The 26,535-nt window shown below is 39.6% G+C and overlaps 1 protein-coding gene and 1 pseudogene across 5 annotated transcripts in view; one reads left to right on the top strand and one right to left on the bottom strand.

The window, feature by feature from the left end:
• LOC149750706 (uncharacterized) overlaps window positions 1-961 on the top strand; it is a 14,581-nt pseudogene extending 13,620 nt beyond the window's left edge.
• The window catches only part of CCDC18 (coiled-coil domain containing 18), a 165,163-nt gene that overhangs the window by 8,018 nt on the left and 130,610 nt on the right, over window positions 1-26,535 (bottom strand). For all 5 annotated transcript variants that reach the window (XM_089919455.1, XM_089919450.1, XM_089919464.1 and 2 more), the window contains one exon: window positions 1-26,535. This exon is cut by the window's left edge and continues 8,018 nt beyond it; it is cut by the window's right edge. The gene's annotated coding sequence lies outside the window, so the exon portion shown is untranslated.

Genomic DNA, 26,535 nt, shown 5'->3' on the forward strand with positions numbered 1-26,535 from the left:
CTCTCTCTGTGTCTCTCTCCCTCTCTCTCTCTCTGTCTCTCCCTCTCTCTCTCTGTCTCTCCCTCTCCCTCCCTCCCTCTCTCTCTCTGTCTCTCCCTGTCTCTCCCTCTCTGTCTCTCTCTCTGTCTCTCCTTCTCTCTCTCTTCCTCTCTCTCTCTCTCCGTCTCTCTCTCTCCCTCTCCCTCTCTTTCTCCCTCTCTCTCTTTCTCCCTCTCTCTCCCTCTCTCTCCCTAGCCGCCACCATCACACCCACATACACAACTACTGGAAAGGTTTTGGAAAAATATAATAAACTGTGGGGAAGAGTGATTACTGGATTGTTAAATGTTCTTCCTTTTGCCTGTCATTTTTTTTAAATTTTGCTACAATGAACAAGAGTTATTTTTTGGTAGATAAAAATATTTTTAAATGAAATATGTAATGTTACTTAGTGGTTGCCTTTTCAAAACAGGTAAGAATCATCAGTTAGCCATTTGGTTACAATGTTTTAAATCTCAACATCTTAATAATCATGATGCAAAATTGAGAAAAAAATTTTTGAATCTTAAAATGCTATAGAATTGGTAGATCATTTTTCATTTCATAAGGTATCACTTATAATCACTAGTTTTTATTGTTCCTATGGCAGTGTTTTATACACAAGAATGGCTGAGGTTAGGAACTTGTGCCCTGAACAACATATTGGAATATAAAATCTGAAGTAAATAATAATTTCCTCCTTTAAATATAATGAAGATGTGGGAAGAAGTAGTAGGCAAGAAGGCTCAGTGTTACCATGGGGACAATTAAGTTCTCCATGGTACAAACCAACCCACTCCAGCTTCTGGGTCAGTGACTCACTAGCTCACAGGGAAGTTGCTAAATACTTAAGTGCATACCTACTACCTGCACAGAGTGATTTTCATTACCCAGAGAAGTGCTGTAAAAATACTATTCAAACAAATAAGGAAAACCAATCCAAGTTAGTATTTTAAAAATTCTACTTGGGGAGCATTTACTATGCATGAGAAGACAAATTTTTATCCCAGGTCACTCCAGAACTGTCACGTAACAAATTAAAAATTGATAGGGATACTAATTAAAGTCATTAAAGCAAAATTACAAAACACTTCTATTAGTACTTCCATGGTTTTTTTAAAGAAAACAGCATTTCTTAAAACAATCCCCAAGGTAGTCTTGTAATTTGTTAATTTTAAGGATCTGTGTTAAACTTTGGGGCCAATCAAGGGAGCCAACAATTTAGCTGAGGAACCAAGATAGCCATTCATCAATTCATTTATTTGTTCAATAAAATAGATCGACAACCTAGTATATGCAGAGCTTTAAGCATTAAAGAATACCTAAAACATGCCTCCTACCTTCAAAAGCTCACATTTAGAAGGAGAGATAGATTTATAAATAAATCACCACTATAGGTCAATCTCAGTGACTGCCGTACCCAGCGCTCCTTCCAGCAGAACTCTGACCATGCCACCTGGTGAATGAGCAGCCCTGGGTAGCCATGTTCTGCATCGAGTGACCAACCCACATCCCCTTTTCACCTGCTTTCCCTGCCATAGCGAGGAAAAGAGCTTTGGCCCAAAAATTTCAGCCAGAGAAAGACAGGGTAGCAGTCAGATTGTCTCTTTAAGACTTCCAACAAGAGATACAGAGGGCTATTTAGTAAATTGGTAGTAGAAATGAAGCTGAAGCTGAAAGGATTCTTAGAGAATCTAATAGCCTATTGTTGACCTGAAGCCTTACCAATAACACCATCAATTAACATATATTTTGTATATGTACCATATACTGTATTCTTAAAATAAAGTAAGCTAGAGAAAAGAAAATGTATTAAGAAATTCATAAGGAAGAGAAAATACATTTACAGTATTGTACTATATTTATCAACACGGTAAGTTTATGTCATGTGTTTACAAAATGAATCGTCTGTCAGTACCTAAATCAATATTGTCCTATATGATACAAAACACTGTAGATGTTATATGTATTACTAACGCTAGACATCAAAAATGGAAAGGTAATGTGAAAAATAAATCTGTATTTATTTACAGGTATAATAATACATGCATTGATAACAAAGAAGCAACAACATTGCTTTATGGTAGCCTAGTGTAATCGACACGATTGCTTCACAGCAGCCTAGCCTATACACCAATGAAGGAATTTTTATGGCATACAGTATTACAGTCATATTCATAATACAGTATTGGAAACATTGGTACATTTTTTTAAAAAAACACTTACCTGTGATGATAGGCTGATATGCAGTTTCTCCAATTATGAGAGAGACATACTATATGGGAATATATTCTTTAAAAAAAGCAAAGAGGGGCTTCCCTGGTGATGCGGTGGTTAAGAATCTGCCTGCCAATGCAGGGAACATGGGCTTGATCCCTGCTCTGGGAAGATCCCACATGCCACGAAGCAACTAAGCCCGTGCGCCACAACTACTGAGCCTGCACTCTAAAGCCCACGAGCCACAACTACTGAGCCCGTGTGCCACAACTACTGAAGCCCGCGTGCCTAGAGCCCGTGCTCCGCAACGAGAAGCCCCCTCAATGAGAAGCCCACACACCACAACGAAGGTGGCCCCCGCTCGCCACAACTAGAGAAAGCCTGCGCACATCAACGAAGACCCAAAGCAGCCAAAAATAGATAAATAAAATAAATAAATTTTTTAAAAAAGCAAAGATATAAAGCAGTAAGAAAACTAACATATTATTAATTTTATAGTAAATATCACTCACCATAAGCCTATGTAAGGAAAGAGTAATATCTGCATATATTTTATGCATTCTTGACATACCTTTTTCTTAATTTTTTGGCTATTTCAAAGCTACACAGTTCATCTGTGAGTTTTTCAAGTTGTCACAAATCTCCAAAAAATTTTCCAATAGATCTGTTGAAAAAAATTCCCATGTAAGTGGGCCCACACAGTTCAAACCTGTGTTGTTCAAGGGTCAACTTAATGGATTTACCTTTCCACAATAAATAACCATAAAACTGGATAAAAATAAAACAGCAAGTAAATTATATGGTTAGATTTGAATTCAGTGCCGCCCAGTCCTTCCCACTCTGCTTCACGTGTATGTTCTCAACAACTTGCCCAGCAGGATTGATGAGTGAAGCTAAGGAAAGAGCAGCTTGAGCACCACAGGATGGCTGCAGGAAAACTCTCACCAGAGGTGTTTGTGGGGATGGAACGCCCAGCCCTCAGGATTCATCAGGATGTTTATGTTTACAAGTAATAGAAACCAACTTGAACTATTTTAAGTAGAAAATGGGTAGTTACCAGAAGCTAGGGGTGTCTCACTGAGCCAAGGGCAGGAATGTAAGCAGCCAGGCATCCGAAGGACTGAAATTGGAACAGGAACTTCAGCAGAACTCAGAGAACTGACTGCTTCTCCCTTGACTGTTTTCTCAGCATCTGGCTTCTCAGTTATTCCAACCATATGGCAGCTAGCAGATGGCAGCCACAGCCCCCAAACTTACTTTTACAGTTCCAGCCACATGGAGAAACTCATTCTCTCTCTCCTCCCATCCCCACTTCCAAATTCTCTGGGAAAGAACACTGCTTAGCTTGAGTGAGCAGCTATCCCCAGTACAGTCTGTGCCACCAGGGCCTGGGTAATGTACACAATTCTGCCGTAGGTGAGGGACCAGTTAAAGGTTCATTGTGAGCCACCAATACATTCCAAAATACATCCACTATGCAAGGACAGTGCTATAGATCCTGTGGATCCTGGCAGGAATGATCTTCCTCCCTTGGGGAAAGCAAATGAGCTGAGGGGCAGCCAGGGATGTGACTGTCTGCAGCTACACAGACATACCTTCTTTTTTTTTTTTTTTTTTTTCGGTACGCGGGCCTCTCACTGTTGTGGCCTCTCCCGTTGCAGAGTACAGGCTCTGGACGCGCAGGCTCAGAGGCCATGGCTCACGGGCCCAGCCGCTCCGCGGCATGTGGGATCTTCCCGGACCGGGGCATGAACCCGTGTCCCCTGCATCGGCAGGCGGACTCTCAACCACTGAGCCACCAGGGAAGGCCCAGACATACCTTCTTGATGCATCTCTTGACCTTGAATGTCAGACTAAATGAGAGTTAAGAGGGGTATTGGTAATTTTTTTTTATCTGTGACAACGTTCCCTAGAAAGCAGTTATCTTTCTCTACAAATGACAATGATCGAGTCTGTTCAAAAGAATTGATTTTACCACCCTAATATCTTGCCCAACTGATTTGGTGGTAACAAGTTTAAACTGCTTACAAATGGGCTGATTGAAGTAATCTATTTACTAAAAAATATAGAAATATATTCTGGTATTTTTGTACTCCTTATGGAGAAGAAGTAATGGTTGGTTTCTTTATTGTTTTCCCCAGAAACAGCTGGCATCCTTACAATGCACATTAGTCAGAAATAGCATTGGAAGAAAGACAGAGAAGGACAGAAGAGACTCACACAGGGAAGGAGGTGGGGTAACATTTCTAGTATATATATTTTTTAAAGTCCTTTTTTTTAAATCAAAAAGTACTCTACTTAGAGGAGATACATAAATAATTCATTCTGAAAATTATACCAACAATAAATAGATTGTGTGGCCTAAATGGGTATGGCCGTAAGTGGTAAAACCTTAAAATCTTGAGCTGCTATAACCCAGAAGGATACTATACAGTATTACATGGAAGGAAATTACATGGTGGCCATTTTCTGTCAAATGGGAAAAAAGAATTTCCAACTTAGACTCTAATTAGAAAGTTACTCTTTTACATAAAAAGAGAAGAGTTTAAAAGATCTTCCACTCTTCATCCTATGAGAAAAACACTTTGGAGAAAGAGACAATGGCCATATTCCAAGAATTGGCAGAAGGCATTTTACAGAGAGAATTGAATCCTACTTAGCAATACCCTTGATAAGGACTTGGTACATAAAGTTTAGGTTTCAGTTTAAATATCCCTTCTTTTAGGGAGCCTTTTCTCATCCCTTTAAACTAGGTCAAAATCTCCTGCTCTGAACTTCCACAGAGTTGCAGATTACATGGACATACTTATACATTATAATTTATCTGAAATTCAAATTTAACTGGGCAACCTGTATTTTATCTGACAACTTTACCTATATTTCATCTTTTCTTTTTTGAGCACCTACCACATTCCACTGTGACTGCTCATTTAAGAGAATAAGCTCTCTAAGGGCAGGGACTATTTTTATCTGGTTTACTTTGCATCTCTAGGGCCAGGCATGGTGCTGGTCAAATAAAGGTATTAGATAAAGATATATTGAATGAAAGAAAAAGTTATTGCAAATGAATACAAAATAGAGAGTGAGCCTTTTTGGTAGAAGGTTATAAAAACTCAGATTCAACAAGGGACACATCTTAAGGTGGAACATCTTGAAGATAAAAAGAGTGGATTATGCAGAGTGGACTACACAGAAGAGGATTAATTGAATCTGGGGTTGATTAAGGTAAGAAAAGAAGGCATTATATTAGACTAGACTAGAAATAAGTCCCTAGGTGTACTGGCTTCTCATTGAGGGGAAATACAAATCCCTCACCGAATAGTAATTATGATTTATTGATATATTCTGGAATTGTGCTGAAATTAATTGTCTAGTGAACGGTTTATAATTCTCATTCCACAGTAGGCACTCACGCTGTTTCTGGTCATTGTTATAAAAAGGCCCTCCTGGTATTGTGATACATGAATAGATGTGGCTGAATCAGACACACCTAAATGCCTCCTGTGGTGGGATTCCCACAGCTCAGAGTCGGAAGACTTGGGGAGAAGCTGACAACAAGCCTCTTTATTTCAGCGTGGTGTGCTGTGCATTTCACTTGCAAGTGGCCAGTGCCAGGCTGTTTCTCAGCTTTTTGGGTGGACATTGGAGCCAAATGAATTGCTTCTGATTACTAAAATATTTCTTTAGTGTATTTACACATCATGTAATTCCAAGCACTCAAGCTGTTTATACTGTTCCCTCCCCCTAAACAGAACTTCCCTTTCATCTGTGGTTAAATTCAACTCTCTGACTACTGCATGCTTGCATCACCAACTGAACAGGTAGCACACTCACTGAACCCATTTTAATACTCCCTTAGTGCTGCCCACGGTCATACTACATTTCCTTAATCCTTTCACTCTTCTACTACTGCATGCCTTCTCCTCTCCTCAAACCTCCAACACCTCCTCCCCGTCGTCATCCTCAGCAGGTGATCTTGCTTCACTGTAAACGGAGAAGCCATCAGAAGAAAACTTGCCCAAAAAGGAGAACCCACGATGTTCTTTTTGGGCCTGATTCCAAACTCTCCACTCATTCCCTTCCACCTCAACTCTTACCAGACTCCTGGTCATTTTGGCCCTAATCTGTTGGACCAAAGTTATTGTGATATAGGAATAGAGAAGAAAAGTAATGAAGAAATAATAAAGAAAATAATGTTATATTTGTTGTATTTGCAGTTTATTTCAAATATTCAAATAGCTGACGTGGTCCCCATGCTTCTAGGAGATTTTTCTAACGGTGTTTGCAGGCCGCAAGGCAGCCAGTGCTTTCGTTTGAAGTATGGCAGAATTATTACTCTCATCCACCTCAATCCTGAACAGCTCTGGAGCTCTGGCTAACAGGGCTCAGGAGGTAAACTCAAATGTCATCCTAAGACTACCACATAATCTGCTTTCTACTGTAAGACACTGAATTTTGTTCATTTAGGCAGTGGCTTTCAGACTTTTTGTTGTTGTTGTTTATTTCCTACAATAAGAAACATATTTTACATCAAGACATAGTACACACACATACACACATTCACATATATGACTGAGACCAAAGTTTCACTGGACAGTACTTATCTTTAAAAAATGCAATGCACTCATATTTTCTAATCTATTCTTCAAATGCTGATTGTAATGTAATAAATAGATTTCATTACTCACTAATGAGTCAAAGCCCATGGTCTGGAAAATAATTCACTAAGGGATAATTAAAGATGTTAATAGTCAAAATTTTTAAGATTTCACGAACAAATACATGAACATTAATTTAGAACACACTCAACTATCACCACCTCCAAGGGAGTGGCCACATTATTAGCTGCTTAGCTAAGAATAAATGACTCATATGACGACTTATCTATGTTGTAAAAAGCAAAACTGGGCTTCCCTGGAGGCACAGTGGATAAGAATCCGCCTGCCAATGCAGGGAACACGGGTTCGAGCCCTGGTCCGGGAAGGTCCCACATGCCGTGGAGCAACTAAGCCCGTGCGCCACAACTACTGAGCCCGCGAGCCGCAACTACTGAAGCCTGCACACCTAGAGCCTGTGCTCCGCAACAAGAGAAGCCACCGCAATGAGAAGCCTGCGCACCGCAATGAAGAGTAGCCCCTGCTCACTGCAACTAGAGAAAGCCCGCACGCAGCAACGAAGAGCCAACACGGCCAAAAAATAAACAAATAAAATAAAAAAGCAAAGCTGATATCAGAATAAGTAAGGTAAAATCAATTAGGGAAAGGGAAACAGCTCCTTCCTATTGTTCTTTTTTGTTCTCCACCAGCATAAACGCCACTATTCAAGTAGCCCCTGTATTACAGAGGGCTGAAAATTGAAGTCGTGGATTGGGGTAAGGGACTAGATGGATTAGGTGACTTCTAAATTACTTTCTAATCCTATGATCTTATTCCTTCAACAAGTATTTACTAATTGCCTGGTATGTATGCCAGGCATGATACCAGGAGATAGGGACCCAGCAGTGAACAAGACATGCAATGCTCATGCTGTGGAGAAACTAACATTCAAGCTGAGGAGACAGATAATAAACAAATAAACAGATTGATAGGATATAACTTAGTTATGAAGGAAATAACAAAGATCAATGATAGAGAATAATAGGGGTGACCTACTATTCTTCCTATCTATTATTATTAATTATACTACTGCTGTATTACTGTAGAGGTAGTAGCAATATAATAGTTATCATTATCATTGTCAAGGAAGGCCCATCTGAGAAGGCGACATTGAATCTGAAACCTCCAGAATGAAGAGGAGCCAGCTCTGGACTGAGCCAAGAGAACAGCCTTTTCCGTCAGTGGAACAGCAAGTACAAAGGCCCTAATTCAGGAAAGAGCTTGTCAGGGCCTAGCAGACAGAGGACTGGCATGACTGAGCTGAGTGAGCAGGGGGAGAGTGCTTGAGATGAGTTTGGAGAGGTAGGAAGATGAGGGCCTTGGAGGTCAGCATATGGATTTCAGATTCTATTCTGTGTCAATGCGCAGCCATCAAAAGGACTTAAACAAGGAAGTGACATGATATGATTTTCAAAGAACACTGGATATTTTGTGGAGAATGTGTTGGAAGTAGGGAAGTTGTTCTAGGAGTCCAGGCAAGAGATGATGGGGCCGGATTACGCTGGTGGCAAACTCTAAAATCCTGTTTCGTTTGCAACTAATAGACAATAAGAAAGTAATTCTGCTTATTTGAAAATGTTGCTTATTTTGCCTCCAAAGCAAACATTTTTCCATCTTTGCTAAATAATTTAAATCCAAGGGCCCTAAACTTGTGTGTATGTGTGCACACAGGTTGGGGTGGGGTGGTGGTGGCTGTTTTTAATATCCCAGAGCTGCTTTGTAATCATGGATGTGTAGCAGCTGGTTGGAGGGTGGAAAGACTGCAGTGAGTTGAGACTCACTGTAGCTCCCCGGGAATTCCATCAAGCTTGGGAAAGTGTTAAAGACGCTGTATATACAAGGCCCACCTCGGTCACATAGGGGAAAAGAAAGGTGTATAATCTTCAAATTCACTTGGGAAAATCTAAGATAGCAGAGTAAGAGAATATCATTTCCATGAGGGTCTCAAAGCCTCAAAACCTCCTGTACGGTGTAAGAATTTGAGACTGACAGTCAGTCCCCTAGGATACCATGATGATATTTCCTAAGCCAAACAACAGGAGACTTTTTCTAACAGTTCTGGGGGGAAAGGGCTGGGGCTGCCTGGGAGGGCAAGAAAGTTAAGCTAGCAGAGAACCTAGAGATGCGACTGTCTGCTTGTGAGGAATTGCTTATTGTGACACAGATTTTTTTTAACATCTTTATTGGAGTATAATTGCTTCACAATGGTGTGTTAGTTTCTGCTGTATAACAAAGTGAATCAGCTATACGTATACATATATTCCCATATCTTCTCCTTCTTGTGTCTCCCTCCCTCTCTCCCTATCCCACCCCTCTAGGTGGTCACAAAGCACCAAGCTGATCTCCCTGTGCTATGCAACAGCTTCCCACTAGCTATCTATTTTACATTTGGAGGTGTATATACGGATGACACAGATTAATGCTTCTCTGTCCCAGTCTCTGAGGAAACTGTTTTAAATTCTTAATAAAAAGAACAGTGAAGTTGAAAAACAAAAACAAAAAAAGCTGACTCTTGGAGGCTTAAACTGCATTAGCCCGTTAGCCCAAGGGCTGGTTTACGTCTAAAAGCTCTGTATTATTCACCAGAAGGAAGGGCTTGGGAATTCCTATCCCCTCCTCCATCACTTTTGGGCAGAACCCCTGCAGGAGTAGCGGAAGACTGCGCAGTGTCCCACCTGGAGCTCTGGCAGGAGGCTGATCCTGAGCATGAAGAAAAAAAGTTCCCAGAGGCCGTGAGATCACTTGGGGCCTATGAAAATGAGAAAAACTTAGGAAGTTGAATGGCCTTATAAGGAAACCAGAGTGGGAACTTAGAGCCAGATACCACTGATGCTGTCATCCACTTATTAAAAAACCCCCAATGGCCTGGGAAGATGAAGCTGACAACTGGTGGGCTGGAGTAAGCCTTGCTGCATCCTAAAGCAAGCTGTGGAATCTTATTTGGAAATTCACAAGAATCAATTAAACCAATATATAGTCTAGGAATAGTTTATATCCAGATCTGCTTAGAGGTGGGAAAACGGGTCAGGGAAGCTCCCAGCCCCACAACAGTTGTTCAAAAAAAGAGAACAATCACAGACCCACACTCAAAGTGATATTGTGTCCTTTCCTCCTGCACATGTGGTTGACCCAGTGTGAACGACTCTAAAAGTAAGCTCCCTAATCAAGATTCCAGATCAGGGGAGGGTGGGAGGGAGGGAGACGCAAGAGGGAAGAGATATGGGAACATATGTATATGTATAACTGATTCACTTTGTTATAAAGCAGAAACTAACACACCATTGTAAAGCAATTACACTCCAATAAAGATGTTAAAAAAAAAAAAAAGATTCCAGATCAGGTGCAGGCTAAAAGAGGCTTGAGCTATGTCTAATTTCTTAGAGCCCTTTGCTCTGTAGACACGCATGTGAGTAGAGGCTTGCTCTTAAAAGCCCTCGTTTGGACTAGGTGCAAGGGCCCTACAGGAGTTTAGCTGGCTGCTGATCACTTATGGTTGTGTGTCCACGTCCATTCTGGTTCTTTAGTCACACTTGTAAACAGCATACAGGGTTTTGCAAAAGGGCACGTCAAAAGCTCGCGTGAAGTTCTTAACATGTGATATCACACGGAAACACATTTGGTTTCTGAAATGCCTCGGAAATGAATCACACACGTTGCTTTCTACTTTCGGAATAGGCTGGAACTGGCTCAGCATGTCCAGCAGGTTGATCTGTCTCCCCAAATCTGTGTTGCTATGTACATATGTGCATTTCTCTAAGGAAAAATAATTAACAGTGTTTTCATCTGTCAGAAGTTGTTCTTTGTTTAATTATTCTTTTTATCACCTTCATAAATTCACATTCAGTTCACAGCATCATCCTGGAGAAGTGATATATGTGAGCCAATAAAAATGAACTAACGAAAAAATGTTGAGTCATTTTAAGAAAACATCGTTAAAAAATTGAGTAAGAAAATAAATTTTGCAGTCCAGATATACCTTGAACAGAACTTTTTGTTCAAATGAAGAAAGTAATAAAAAAAATGTAGAAAGTGACAAACACGTATAAGAAAAACATGCCTATGTAATTCTTGCAAAAACATAGACTACTGATGGGAAAGAGAGAGAGAAGCATGGATATCAAAGCCTGAATTTAATTCTTGTGAAACACCTAGACTTTATTGATGGGAAACAGAAATAGACGCATGGATGTGGGCACATGCAACGATTCACTTAAGGTTATGAAAGGCCATGAGGAAAGAAAGCATTGACACTTATACCTTCCTGAAGTTGTTCCTATATTGTCAGGGCCAGATACAACAGATCCTTTAAAAAGAGGGAGGAAGGATTTCCCTGGTGGTCCAGCGGCTAAGACTCCGTCCTCCCAATGCAGGGACCCCGGGTTTGATCCCAGGTCAGGGAACTAGATCCCGCATGCCACAACTAAAAGATCCTGCATCCCAAAAGGAAGATCCCGCACGCAGCAACAAAGATCCCATGGGCCACAACTAAGACCCGGTGCAGCCAAATAAATATTTTTTAAAAAAGGAGAGACAGAGGGAGCACAACAAAACCAATGAATTAAGGGAAATCAATTCTAGGCCAGAATTGTAAAAGATGAGAGATTAGTGTTTTTGAAAGCCAATGCTATCTAAAAAGGTAAAAAATCAAATTCTTTCTTCCATAAAATTACTTTTTAGGAAACATTAATCAGAATCAAAACAACAAAACTCAACAACTGATCTTTTTAAGAAAAAAAGCACACAGAAGCACACCATTTGAACAGTGAGAGAAGAATCTAGAATGATTCATTACCCTTCTGAAATTCCTGCCCCACCTGTTTCTATCAGCCAAACACTTTATGTCCCATATCACAGAGAAAAGAGGATTTCCCTTCCTCTCCCCACCTTCTCTCAACCTACTTGCAGAATAAAGAAATAGCTAACTTAAATGAACACTTATTGTGTATTTATTTTGCAGCCTATATTGTTCTAAGTACTGAAAAATCAGCTGTGAATAAGATAGTAATAGTGCCCCCAAGGAGTTTACGTTCAAGTGAGGAAGGACAAACAATAAACATTAAAAAAATGAATGAGAACTTCAGGTACCGATAAACGTTATGAAGGAGCTATAATAGGATACTGGGATGAAGGTGACTAGGGAGTTGTAGTACTACTTTAGCTACAGTGGTCAAGGATGGCCTCTCTGAGAAAGTGACATCTGAGTCATTTTTTACCATCTAAGTGATAAAAAGGAGGAACCACATGAAGATCTGGAGGAGCTCTCCAAGCAGAATGAGTGATAGGTGGGATGGCCTGAGGCAGGAAGAAGCTTCCTGGCCTCACTGGACAGAAGGAAGATCAGAGTGATTGGAACTCAGTGAACAAGGGGAAGAGTGGAGGGAGATGAGAGCAAGATTTGGAGGGCCTCGCAGATCCTGATGAGAAGTTTGTAGGTTTTCTGATTGCAGTAGGAAGTCTTTAGAGGGTTTCAAGCAGGAAAATTATATTATTTGATTTGTACTTTGTAGAGATTACTCTGGTTGCTATATGGATAGAGGAAGAGCAATGAGGGATCAAGAGTGCAGCAGGGAGACCAATAAGAGGTGTTGATGGCATTGACTTAGATGAGAAGAGTAGAGATGGAGAGAAGTGGTTGGGTTCAGGATATATTTTGGAAGTTGGAGCCAATATTGATGAATTTGAAGTAGAAACTTATTGACGGGCTGAAAGTGCTATGTGAGGAAAAGAAAAGAGCCAAGTAGGGCTCTTAGGTATGTGTCCTGAGCAATTTAGTGTTATATGTATTATTTACTAGGATGGGGAGGCTGGAGGAAGCAGACTTGAGGTAGGATAGAAATCAATGACTTTGTTTTGGCCATGTTAAATTCGAGATTCTCATTAGACATTTTAGTGGATATGTTGAGAAGTGGGTTGGATATACAAGTCTGGAAAGCAGGAGAGAATTTGGAGGCTAGAGATATAAACTTGAAAGTCATCAGTATATAAAGGTCTTTGAAGAAACAGGACTAGAGAAGATCACTAAGGAGACAGTATACAGAGAGCTAAGGACAGAGCTCTGGATACTCCAACATTTAGAAGTCCTGTAGAGGTGGTCTCCCTTCATGTCCAAGGCAAGTCTTTTACATGTTCTCTGATTTTATCCAACCCATCCCTTCTGTAGTTGAAGACTTAAAATGGCTGTAAATTCTCTGGTACTTCTCTCACCAAGAGGTGGAGTCTAATTACCTTCCCCTTGAATCTGGGCTGTCACTAAAGCCAGTGATTTATTTGACCAATAGAAGTCATCGGAAGTGACATTTTGGACGTAAGAGGCTAGGTCTTGCAGCTTCTGTCCAGGACATTTGGAATATTCTCTTTGGAAGCCTGAGCCATCATGTAAGAAGGACAATCACCCTGAGACTGCCCTGGAAAAGGCCACCTGCAGGTGCTCTGGTTGACATTTTCAGCTCAGCCCAACCTTCTAGTCACTCTTTCCAAGGCATCAGACATATGGGTGCAGCAATCTTGTACCTTCCAGACTAACCCATACAGCAGCCGATCTGGCAAGTGACCTCATATGACATCACATGGGGCAGAAGAATTGCCCACCTTAACTCTGCCCAAATTGCTAATGCTAAAATCATGAGATATAATAAAAGAGTTACTAAGTTGGGGATAATTTGTTATACAGCAACAGAAAACTGTGACACCTTCCTTCTTCCTCTGGGACCTTATTTTGTAATCATTCTCATCCCTTCTGGATCATTCTACCTTCTCTCACACAGGTTATTTTGTTAAAACTTTTCCTTCCTTACTGTTTTTTTTTCCTCCACTTGTAAGTATACTCAGTCTTTCCTATCTTGATAAAAATCTTCTTTAACCTTCAGCTCCCATTTGTCAACATACTGCAAAATCTGGCTTTTCCCTTCAGCACACCCCCGAAACTGATCTCATTGAATTCAACAATGTCAACTCCTAATTGGCAAAACCATCATATATTTTTCTGTCCTCAAATTGAACTATATCTAGTTTTAAAAGCTCTCATGATTTTGTAAGGATGAGAATAGCTGATGTGGATGGCCTGAGAAATAAGGTGAGAATCAGAACTAGTCTGCACAGCCAAGGACTTCAGGATGTCAAAGGCATGAGTTTCTTGTGCTGAAATATGAGAAGCACCTCAAAACCAGGAAACCTCCTGGAGACAAGGTGGATCCAGAATGAATGAACCAGGTAGAACAGAGTTGGGTAGGTGAAAGGAAAATACCAACAATGAGAAATTATTCCATCTAGAATTTTGGTTCAGCATTTGGACAATGAGCAGGGTCAAACTCCTGAGAGTAGAGCAGTAGATTTTTAGAAAGCAGGGTAGGCTTATAAGAGTGTGGAGAATAAGCAAGAGAAAGCCCTTAAGCAGATTCTTAAACTTTAAAGCGCTTATCATTCAATTGGGGAAGTCTCATTTAAGATGCAGGTTCCCCTCCCTTGCCCAAGAGGTTCTGGGTTTGGATCAAAATTTCCCCTTTAGAATAAATACCCCAGGTCATTCTGATACAGGTGGTCTTCAGGCCAGACTTTGAGAAATACTACTAAAGCAAGAGGAAGGTCTTGGCTATGGTGTTCCAGGATGAGGCCATTTGGTTATTTCTTTTTACATAGTTAATTCATTAATTTCTCATGATTGTGTAATCAATGCTTGGTTTAGCTGGGACACTGGGACCCCTGAGTGGGGTTTCTCTCTCTCTCCATGTAGTTTCAGGGCCTCATCCTCTCTACATGGCCTTTTAATTAATTAATTAATTTTTGATTTTTATTTTATATTGGAGTATAGTTGATTATATTGTATTAGTTTCAGGTGTACAGCAAAGTGATTCAGTTATACCCATACAAGTATCCATTCTCTTTCAAATTCTTTTCCCATGTGGGTTATTACAGAATATTGAGCCAAGTTGCCTGTGCTGTACAGTAGGTCCTTGTTGGTGATCTGTTTTAAATATCTCTACACGGCCTCTTTATGTGGCTTCGTTCCCCGTGGTCTCTGCAGCAGAGTGGCCAGACTTCTTAACAAGGCGGCTCAAGACTCCCAATAACACAAAATGGAAGCTCCTAGGCCTCCTTAAAGCTGAGGCCTGGAACTGGCATGGTGTCACTTTTGCTACATACTATCCGTTGAAGCAAGTCACAGGCTTAGTCCAGATTTAAGGGACAGGGACTATACAGGTGTGTGAACACTGAAAGATGCCATTCAGTAGGGGCCATGATGTAACAGATTAACAGGGAAAATAAAGGAAGAAAAAATAAGATAAAGCTGGGGATGTTGGGAGCAGGAATGTGTAAAGTTAGGATATAACATGCATACCACAAGGCATGTTCACTTTTCATAGGTGAACTACAAATTGGGCTCTGAGTTTCCCAGCAGCCAAGACCAGTTAGAATTAAATGAGTTAATAAAGAATGATTATTGTATTAATTACTATTAATATAATAAATCAAAATAATAGTTATTATTGCAGTAGTCTAAGTGATAATAGAAATAGGAATAATACAGATGTGAATAAGATGCCTAAAAAAATTGGAGACAGATTTGGCTTCTAATTAGATGTGGAAAGTAAGAGAGAGAATTATCATCAATTTTATTAGGTATAGAATGGCAGTGGAATTAGGTAGAAAGCTGTCATTTTTTTTTATAGAGGTATACTGAAGTATTAAGGATTTACCCTCATCATATCTATAATTTACTTGAAGTGCTTAGGAAAAAATGTAGAACAAACAAATGTGGAAAAATACTAATAATGGTTAAATCCAAAAGTGATAATTGTTGGTTTATAATACTGTCTTTTCTGTTTTTTAATGCTTGAGATATTAATAAAAAGTAAACAAACAAATAAACCTCAAATGTATGAATTGTCTTCTATATTCTAGGTTCTGTCTTATGGGCTTGTGAACATCAGCAAACAGAATAGACCAAAATCACTGTCCTCAAGGAGCTTACACTATAACAGAGGGAGACAGGCAATAAACAATAAAGAAAATAAATAAGAGGAGCAAAGTACCATGGAAAAGTAGAACAGGATTAGGAAGATGGGGAGTGCAAAGATGGGGAGCAGGGCTTCCCTGGTGGCGCAGTGGTTGGGAGTCCGCCTGCCGATGCAGGGGACGCGGGTTTGTGCCCCGGTCCGGGAAGATCCCACATGCCGCGGAGCGGCTGGGCCCGTGAGCCATGGCCACTGAGCCTGCGCGTCCGGAGCCTGTGCTCCGCAACGGGAGAGGCCACAACAGTGAGAGGCCCGCGTACCAAAAAAAACAAAAAACAAAAACAAACAAACAAGCAAAAAAAAAAAAAAAGATGGAGAGCAAGTACAATTTTAAACATGATGGCCAAGGTCAGCATCATGGAGAAGGAGACAAATGAAAAAAGACTTAAAGGATGTGAGGGAATTTTTCATATGTATAACTGAAAAGAGCATTTGAGGCCGAGGAAGCAAGTGCCAGTGCATCTGAGGTGTTTACGTTCTACGAACAGCAAGGAGGCCAGTGAGACTGAAGCAGGGTGAACCAGCAGGGGAGCAGTGAAGATAATCAGAAAAGTCCCAAAGGGGCCAGATCACATAGGGCCTGGTGGGCCACTGTGAAGAATTTGGCTTTTACTGTGAATGAAATGGGGAGTCGCCAGCGTTTTCAAACAGAGGAATGACTGAGCTGAATTCTGTTTTTAAAGGGTCACTGTGCCTGCCGGCTTGAGAAGGGACCATAGGGAGAACAAGGATGGAAGCAAGGAGACAAGTTTAGCGGCAGCTGCAGTAATCCAAGGGACTGATGATGGTCTTTTGAATCAGCATTGTAAAGCTAAATATGAAAACCAATGTCCTAAGAGAAAACAGGGGGAAAACGACAGTGCCTTGGCACAAAGCTTTCTTAGACAGGACACGTAAGGAATTGTCCATAAATGAAAAATCTGATAAGCTTTACTTTCTCAAAATTTAAGATTTTAGCTCATTAAAATGTCGTTAAGAAAGTAAAAAAAGAAGCCATAAACCAGAAGAAAATATTCATAGTACATATATCTTACAAAGGAGTCATATTCAGAGTCCTACAACTCAACAATAAGTTTAACAGAACTATAAATATAGGCAAAAAATTTAAACCATTATTTCATAAAGAAGATATTCGAATGGTCTTGCTCAACATCACTTGTCACCAGAAAAATTCAAATTAAAACCACAATGAGACACCACTATACACCCACCAGAATGACTAATATGTGAATGACTGGCTCCATAACTCCCTTTGAAAGTTGTCCAGTCCTTCAGTGCAGTAGTTCACAGGGAGACTGAGGGGACAAGCTGGTGGAGCAGAGGAAGGCCTGGCCCTCTCCATTAATATGCTGTGGCCAGAATGTGGAACGGCTGGAACTCCTGCACGATGCTGGTGGGAGTGTAAAGTGGTTCAACTGCTTTGGAAAACTGTTCGGCAGTTTTTTATAAAGTTAAACATACACCTACCTTATGACCCAGCAATTCCACTTCCAGACACCCAAAAGAAAAGCATATGTCAGCAAAAAGGCAAATGTTAACAGTAGCTTTATTTATAGTAGCCCAAATCAGGAAGCAGCCTACTTGTCCATCAACAGAGTGAGGAAACAACTGCAGTATGTTCATACAGTGGAATACCACTCGGCAATAAAAAAGAACACACTACTGGTACGTGCAACAACATGGACAGATCTAAAAACCATGTGGGTGAAAGAAACACATGACAAAAATAGTATACACTGCATTACTCCCTTTATATGAAATTCAAGAATAGGCAAAACTCATCTTTGATGATAGAAAGTAGAAAAATGGTTGCCTTTGGGTTGGGGTGACTGGAAAGGGGCACAAAGGAACTTTCTGAGGTGATATATCTTGATCTGAGTGTTAATTACACAGGTATATATGCCTGTTAAAAGTCAGGTTTGTGCATCTTCCTGTTTACAAATTATACCTTAATAAAGTACTGAAAGCATAAAAGGAATGATTCCGTAACTCCCTTTTAAAGTCGTCCAACACTTCAATCTGTGGTTTGCATGTACCTTTTGATCTGGCATAGTTTCCTTAAGGAAATGGAGGGGACAGAAGGATGCCACCCCTCTCCCATCTAGAAAAGAAAACCAAGAGGGTGTAGTGTCTCTGAAGCCAAGTGAAGAAAACATTTCAAGGAGCAGGGAGTGGGCAACTATGTGAAATGCTGCTGGTAGGTCAAGTAAAGGAGGACTGAGGATTGACCACTGGATTCGACAACGGAGACATCAGTTACTGGTGACCAGGACAAAACCAGAGTCAGAGGGATAGTGTAGAGAAAAGCTTTATGACAGTAGGCTTAAAAGAGAAAACGAGGAGAAGAATTAGATATGGTGAATACAGACAACTGTTTTCAATTGTCTGTTTAATGCTGTGTGCTCAGTGCCTAGCATAATGCCTGGCATATATTTAAGAGGTGTTAAAAAAAAAAAGAGGTGTTCAAAAATATATTATTTTGAATGGTTTGATTACAGAAAAACATGAATCCGAAGTTCCCTGGCGGTCCAGTGGTTAGGACTCAGCACTTTCACTGCCATGGCCCAGGTTCAATCCCTGGTTGGGAAACAGATCCTACAAGTTGCGTGGAGCAGCCAAAAAAAAACAACTATGAATCCACCTTATTTATTTATTTATATTTTTGGCTGTCTTGGGTCTTTGTTGCTGTGCATGGGCTTTCTCTAGTTGCAGCGAGCAGGGGCTACTCCTCGTTGTGGTGGCTTCTCTTGTTGTGGAGCACGCGCTCTAGGCGTGTGGGCTTCAGTAGCTGTGGCATGTGGCTCAGTAGTTGTGGCTCAGTAGTTGTGGTGCACGGGCTTAGTTGCCCCACGGCATGTGGCATCTTCCCAGACCAGGGCTCGAACCTGTGTCCCCTGCATTGGCAGGCAGATTCTTAACCACTGCACCACCAGGGAAGCCCTGAACCATCTTTTCAGAAGGATTTAAGACCTAATCAATGGAAAGTTGGGATGGGCCTTGGTTTGTTAAATTTATGGGCAGAAGTTAGAGCCCAGGTTAGGTTTGCATTTGGGCCTCAGAGCTCCAGAGTTAGCTCCCAGTGGGCGTTGCTGCTCAGACTCTAGTCCTTTTATTTAGAGGCACTCAGACCTGCCCTGTGGAACTAAGTGGGACCAGTTTGTATAAGCCCCAATCACTCATGCTCTTAATTGAAGGTTAACTCAAGTATAGGATGATCCCTTTTAGCCTCAGAAGTTTCTGTATTGGAATGATCCTAATAACTGGACTGATGACCAAATTTTGACACATCATCAGGGTATCCTCAACAAACATTGAGAAAAAAGTTACTCAGATGCCATATTTAGGAGGCATAGTTTTGGAGTTTTTTTCCATTTTTAAATAATTGAAGTATAGTCAATGTGTAGTATTATATAAGTTACAGGAATACAATTTTTAAAGGTTATACTCTATTTATAGTTATAAAATATTGGCTATATTCCCCATGTTGTACAACATATCGTTGTAGCTTATTTTATACATAACAGGTTGTTTTGTTTTCTTTGTTTTTTTTACATAACAGTTTTTAACTCTTAATCCCCTACCCTTATTTTGCCCCTCCTCCCTTCCCTCTGCCCACTGGTAACCACTAGTTTTTTTTTGTTACATTCACTAGTTTGTTATATTTTTTATATTCCATATATAAGTGATAACATACAGTATTTGTCTTTCTCTGTCTGACTTATTTCACTAAGCATAATACCCTCTAAGTTCATCCATGTTCCTGGAAATGGCAAAATTTCATTCCTTTTTATAGTCAAGTAGTATTCCATTTTATGTATATACCACATCTTCTTCATCCATTCATCTGTTGATGGACACTTAGGTTACTTCCATGTCTTGGCAATTGTAAATAATGTTGCTATGAACATTGGGGTGTATGTATCTTTTTGAATTAGTATTTTGGGCTTTTTTAAAATATACACCCAGGAGCATAATTGCCAGGTCATATGTTAGTTCTATTTTTAGTTTTTTGAGAAATCTCCATACTGTTTTCCACAGTGGCTGCACCAACTTACATTCCCACCAGCAGTGTACAAGTGTTCCCTTCTCTCCATATTCTCATAGGAGGCATAGTTTTAAATGGCCACTCTGTCTACAGCTCCTGCTTATAGCCACTAGATTGCACCACCCCTTAACTCTCACTTCACCTCTGCCATTATTGATTGCACCCTGGTTAACACCGGCCCTAAGCCGGGCCCATCAGATTCCCTCTCCCTGGAATATGGAATTGGTGGCGGGGAAATCTCTGAGGACAGGGCACAAATTGAGTGCATTGTCTTTGGGGATAAGCAATTTTTTTTTTTATTGGAGTATAGTAGATTTACAATGTTGTGTTAGTTTCTGCTGTACAGCAAAGTGAATAAGTTATACATATACATATATCCACTCTTTAGATTCTTTTCCCATATAGGTCATTACAGAGTATTAAGTAGAGTTCCCTGTGCTATACAGTAGGTCCTTATTAGTTACTTATTTTATATATAGTAGTGTATATATGTCAATCCCAATCTTTCAATTTGTCCCTCCCCCTCTTTCCCCCCTGGTAACTATAAGTTTGTTTTTCTACATCTGTGACTCTATTGATAAGATATGTTCTAAGCACTTTATGGAAGCTATCAATAATTTTCCATCTGAGATGAAATACTTTTTTTATATCATAAAGTGACATAGATCTAGGATACTTATAGGCTATTCTTCAATTCTTCAGATAATTAGCTCAACTGTGAAATATAGTAAATGCAATTATTTGTGGTTTACTTGAGCCACAGAAGGAAGAATGAAAAAATAATCTTTCTTTGGGATAAAATTTGAGACATTCCAAAGAGGAGGATCCATTAGGATGGTCATTTCAAACTTTTTCGACCATTACTTACAGTAAGAAATATATTTTACATTGCAACAGATACACACAATTGAAACAAAAGTTTCACAAAACTATATTAATCCTTAATATATATGATACATCCTGATATTTTCAATTCTTTTTTGTGTTTTTAGAATGCTGGTCACAACATACCAAATTGATTTCACAACTCACTAATGAGCCGTGTCCTTGAGTTTGAATAACACTGCTCTAAGTATATGTCTTAGTCTTTTTGGGCTGCTGTAACAAAATAGCATACACTGGGTGGCTTATAAGCAATAAAAATTTGTTTCTCACAGTTTTGGTGGCTGGGAAGTCCAAGATCAAGGCACTGGCAGATTCAGTGTCTGGTGAGGGGGCCACCTTCTATAGACAGTCCTCTTTTCACTGTACCCATACATGGCAGAAGGGTAAAGGGGTCGTTCTTATAAGAGCACTAACCCCATTCATGAGTGCTCTGCCCTCATGACCTCCCAAAGACCCCATCTCCTAATACCATCACCTTAGGGTTAGGATTTCAACATATGAATTGGGAGGAGGAAATAAACATTCAGTCTATTGTAGTGTAATAGGCAGGATACTAGTTCAGCAGATCTGTCCCCCCAAAATTTAAGCTACAAAAAGAGAAGCATCCAGAAGATTAAGCAAAATGAAAGAAATTAACCCAACGTCATTGAAAAAATTTTGCAACTCCAAAGAGAAGTAACAAAGCAATAAAAGCCTGGAGGAAATATCTACAACAGGGGAAATTAAGACACCCCCAAACCACAGACAGAGTAGATGGATCATGTCTAGTTTGAAAGAGATAAATGTCATATTGAAGCTCTCAAACGCTATGATCACAAGGCTGTGGCACTCTGGTAAATGCTGAATGAGCTAAAAATAATAGTGAAAACTACGCAGTATTTAACAAGACTTACAGAATCCATGATGCCAGTAAAGCGAAAACATAGTGGAGATAAAACAGTATATTGAATACCACCACTGACACCACCACCCCACCCCATGGAGCAGGAGACCTGAGACCCTGCTGGACATGTCCTGATTAGGAGTGGGGTTTTGGCTTCTGAGCCACAATCCTATGGTTATGAGCAAAGGCTTTGAAGGGAGCTGGCCCTACCACATACCAGCCATGTGACTTTCATAAACATCTCTACACTCTTTTCACTCTTTTCCTTGTGTGAAAAATGTGGATAATAACAGTCACTGCATTATGACTACACTGTGGCTGTCACAATTAAATAAGATAATGTATTAAAAGGTTTAGCAAAGTTTCTGGCCCATAGTATTATTATGTTCTGTTGTTTCTGAATCAGTCAAAAAACAGACACTGAAGGGTCTGGTAACCACGTACAAATGTGGTGGGAAGAGAAGGGAGAGCTGAGCTAGGAAATCAAGAGGGTCCAGGACACATGGAGTCAGTGCCTAATGTTTGGCAGCTTCCATGAGAATCACAGTTTGAGGGAGCACTTCCCACAAGAATAGGGGTTGCTGTTATGGAAAAAAACAACAACAAATGTCCACAGCACCTAAGAAGCAGTGAACACAATAAATGAATCCATGTTCCTCTGGGTCTAAAGTTTGTGTCCTCAATTACTGTATTATCCTAAGATTTTTTTTTTCTATCTTAAGATTTTAATTGGGACGTTGAACACACAATAAAGTGTGTAAAGAGAACTAAAAAATAGATTTGTGAAATCATTCCATAGTTAAATACTATATGTGATTATGTTTCAAAGAGTTTTCAGTCTAACAAAACTTGCCCTCTATTAGATCCTTTCTAAAAACAACAAGAAGCTCACATCCTGTTCTTTTACCTGCTCTGTTATTTCTCCTTCAAAAGAGAACTGCATCTTATTCACCTTAGAATCCACAGGCACATAGGAGAGGCTCAATAAACATTTATTTCATAAACCCAAGATGTCTTCTAGAAAATCATATTTCAGGCTTTAATACCTCAAAACGTAGTTAGCACAGAAAGATATAAATGAATAAATATAGTGCAGTCATATAGTGAAATACTACTCAGCAATAAAAAAGAACAAACTACTGATGCATTATCAAAAACTCAAAGGGATATATAATATATTATTCCATTTTGGAAAAGACAAAACTATAGGAACAGAAAACAAATCAGTGGTAGACAAGGGATGGGGGAAGGTGATTGATTACAAAGACGCATGAGGAAAGTTTGAGATGATGGAAGTGGTCTATATCTTGATTGTGGAGGTGGTTACATGACTGTATATCATTGTCAAAATTCATAGAACTGTGTATGTAAAAGGGGGGTATTTTACTATATATAAATTATTCCTCAGTAAACCTGACTGAAGAATAAAGGAAGACCTAAAGATCATAATATATGACACTCTTTGATAATTTACTTAAAATACATTTATTAATTTTGAGGTGACTATCAGAGTATTTCACAGAAATCTTGAAAGCAATTGTCCTGCAATTAAAGTCCAAAACATCATTTAACTATAGCATATCAAAGATACAAATAATCCTAACTATTCATTTGCTATTGTTTTTGTGAAGAATATGTTGTATAAGCCTGAAAAGGGGGTGAGAAATGAGATATGAGCCTAAATTTGGAAGAATCAAATGGAGCTGAAAAGTGGAAAGGGGTGCTTTCCTGTATGAAAAGTGTTAGTTTAGCTATCTTTAAATATTCAAGATCTGAATATATAATGAAGAAAAGACAGTCTCTTCAATAAGTGGTGCTGGGAAAACTGGACAGCTACTTGTAAAAAAGTGAAATTAGAACATTCTCTAACACCATATACAAAAATAAACTCAAAGTGAATTAAAGACCTAAATGTAAGACCAGATACTATAAAACTCCTAGAGGAAAACATAGGTGGAACACTTTTCAATATAATCACAGCAATTTTTTTTTTGATCCATCTCCTAAAGCAAAGGAAACAAAAGCAAAAATAAAAATGGGACCTAATTAAACTTAAAAGCTTTTGCACAGCAAAGGAAACCATCAATAAAACAAAAAGGCAACCTACTGAATGGGGGAAGATATTTGCAAATGATATGACTGATAGGGGGCTAATATCCAACATATATAAACAGTTCATACAACTCAACATCAAAAAAACCAAACAACCCTATTTAAAAATGGGCAGAAGGATTGAATAGACATATTTCCAAAGAGGAAACACAGATGGCCAACAGGCACATGAAAATATGCTCAGCATCACTAATCATCAGGGAAATGAAAATTAAAACCACAATGAAATATCACCTCACACCTGTCAGAATGGCTATCATCAAAAAGAACACAAATAACAAATGTTGGTGAGAATGTGGAGGAAAGGGAACACTGTTGGTGGGAATGTAAATCTGGGGCAGCCACTGTAGAAAACAGTATGGAGACGTCCCAAAAAACTAAAAATAGAACTAACATATGACCCAGCAATTCCACTCCTGGGTATATATCTGAAAAAAACCCAGAAATACTAATTTGAAAAGATACATGCACCCCAAGGTTCATAGCAGTGTTATTTACAATTGCCAAGGTATGGATGCAACCTAAGTGTACATCAACAGGTGAATGGATAAAGAAGATGTGAGATACACACACACACACACACACAATGGAATACTACCCAGCCATAAAGAAGAATGAAATTTTGCCATTTGCAGCAACATGGATGGACGTGGAGGGCATCATACTAAGTGAAATAAGTCAGACAGAGAAAGACAAATACTATATATCACTTATATGTGGAATCTAAAAAATACGACAAACTAATGAATAAAACAAAAAAGAAGCAGACTCACAGATATAGAGAACAAATTAGATGTTTACCAGTGGGGAAAGGGAAGGGGGGGGCAATAAAGGGGTAGGGGACTCAAAAAATGGGTTATTATGGGATTATATAAAATCATGTGTGAAACTTTTGAAAATTGTAAAGTACTATAGAACTTGAATCTTTCATTCAATAAAAAAAGAGTTTTAAAAAAGATCTGAATAATAAAAATACAAGCTTACATTTTCAAGGTATATAAAAACTATCCAGCAATTAGATAGCTACTTATCTTCATGGATCATTTCCTTGGTTGGTCATCTCTGTCACAGTTCATATCACTGAAGGTTGTTATATGCTGGCTTCTGTCTTCCCATTCATTAATTCAATTTTTCGTTCACTTAATAATTGTTTATTAAGCATCTCTATATGCCAGACACTGGGGATGCAGGGGTGAGTAAAACACATGAGAGCCATTCCTTTTGCCTTACATTCTGGTGAGAAGAGAAACCAAAAATGTGGACAAATAAATACTTTCAGGTAATGGTAAGTCTTATGAAGAAATAACACAAGGTGATGGGGTATACAATAATTTTGGGGGTAGGCAGTGGGTGGGCAGAGTACTTTGGATAGAGTAGAGAGGAGACAACATTTGCACGGATAACTCTGGGAAGTGAATGGTGAGGAGTCAGCCACGGGAAGAGCTCTGTGGGAAGAGTGTTCTAGGCATAGGGAACAATAAGAGCTAAAGCTTGAGACAGAAATGCATTTGGCATTAATGAGGACTATAAAGCAAGCCCATGTGGTCAGAATGCAGTGAACAAGGTAGGAGTGTAACAGATGAGTCCAGAAAGCTCTGCAGGTCTCAGAGGCCTTGGAGAGGAACTTCCAAGGCTAGTAAGACTTGCTGATGGATTGGACATGGGGTGGTGAGAAGAAGCACTGGGTAGGTGAGGATGCTTCATCCAAGATGGAAAAGACTGTGATAGGAAAAAACTCTGAAGGGAGACCAATAATTCTGTTTTGGGCTTGTTATAGTTCAGATACACTAAGAGACATAAATGGAGATGTAAGAAGGCAGCTGGATATTCAGGAGTGGAGATCTAGGGAGAGAACAGAGTTAGACACATAATTCTGTAATTCATCAGCATATAAATTGTGTTTAAAGCAACGAGACTAGATATAATGACTTATGGAGTGAGTTTAAATGCAGAAGAAAAGAGGCTCTAGAATTGAGACCCAGGGCACTTTAATATTTAGAGATGGAATAAAGGAAGAAGTGACCCAGAAGCAACTCCAGTGATACAGGAGGAAAACTGAGAGCATGTGGTTGAAGCTAACGGTAGAATGTGTTTCAAATAGGAGGAAATGGTCATCTCTGCCAAATCCCACAGAGAGGTCAAATTAGAGAGGATTGAGAGCTAATACTGAATTTGGTAAGGCGAAGTCACTGGTGACAGATTTGACAACAGTCATTTCCACAAATAATTGGAGTGGGTTGAACAGAGAAAGAGAATTGAGGAAGTGGAGAGAGCAAGTACAATATAAGCAATTGTTGATAAGGTTCACTGTGAAACGAAGGGCATAAGTTGGCAAGAATGTGGACTCTAGGGAGAGTTTAGGCATGACGCAGAACAGAGGTCAGATAATGGCAGGAGTGAATCTTCAACTAGGCAGGCATGCAATCCAGTGCCCTAGAGAGGACAGGGTATGCTTCTTCATCGTGAAAGGAGGGAGTACAAGTATTTGGTGGTGAGAAGATGTAGTAATTATTGCCTGATGGCTTCTGTTCCTTCAATGAAGTGTAAAGTGAGATCACCAGTTGAAAGTGAGGGAAGATGAAGTGCTGGAGGTTTAAGGAGAGAGGAGATGTAAAATAAACAACTTGAAGAGTCAGAGGCAATGTCATATTCATATTTGTATCCTAGCACAGTGCCTGGTACATTGTTGGCATATTGAAAAATGACTGA

This window comes from Delphinapterus leucas, chromosome 1, assembly GCF_059928025.1.
Source record: "Delphinapterus leucas isolate spDelLeu-1000000601 "Yukka" chromosome 1, BTC_Dleu_Yukka2, whole genome shotgun sequence".
NCBI classification, from domain to species: Eukaryota; Metazoa; Chordata; class Mammalia; order Artiodactyla; family Monodontidae; genus Delphinapterus; species Delphinapterus leucas.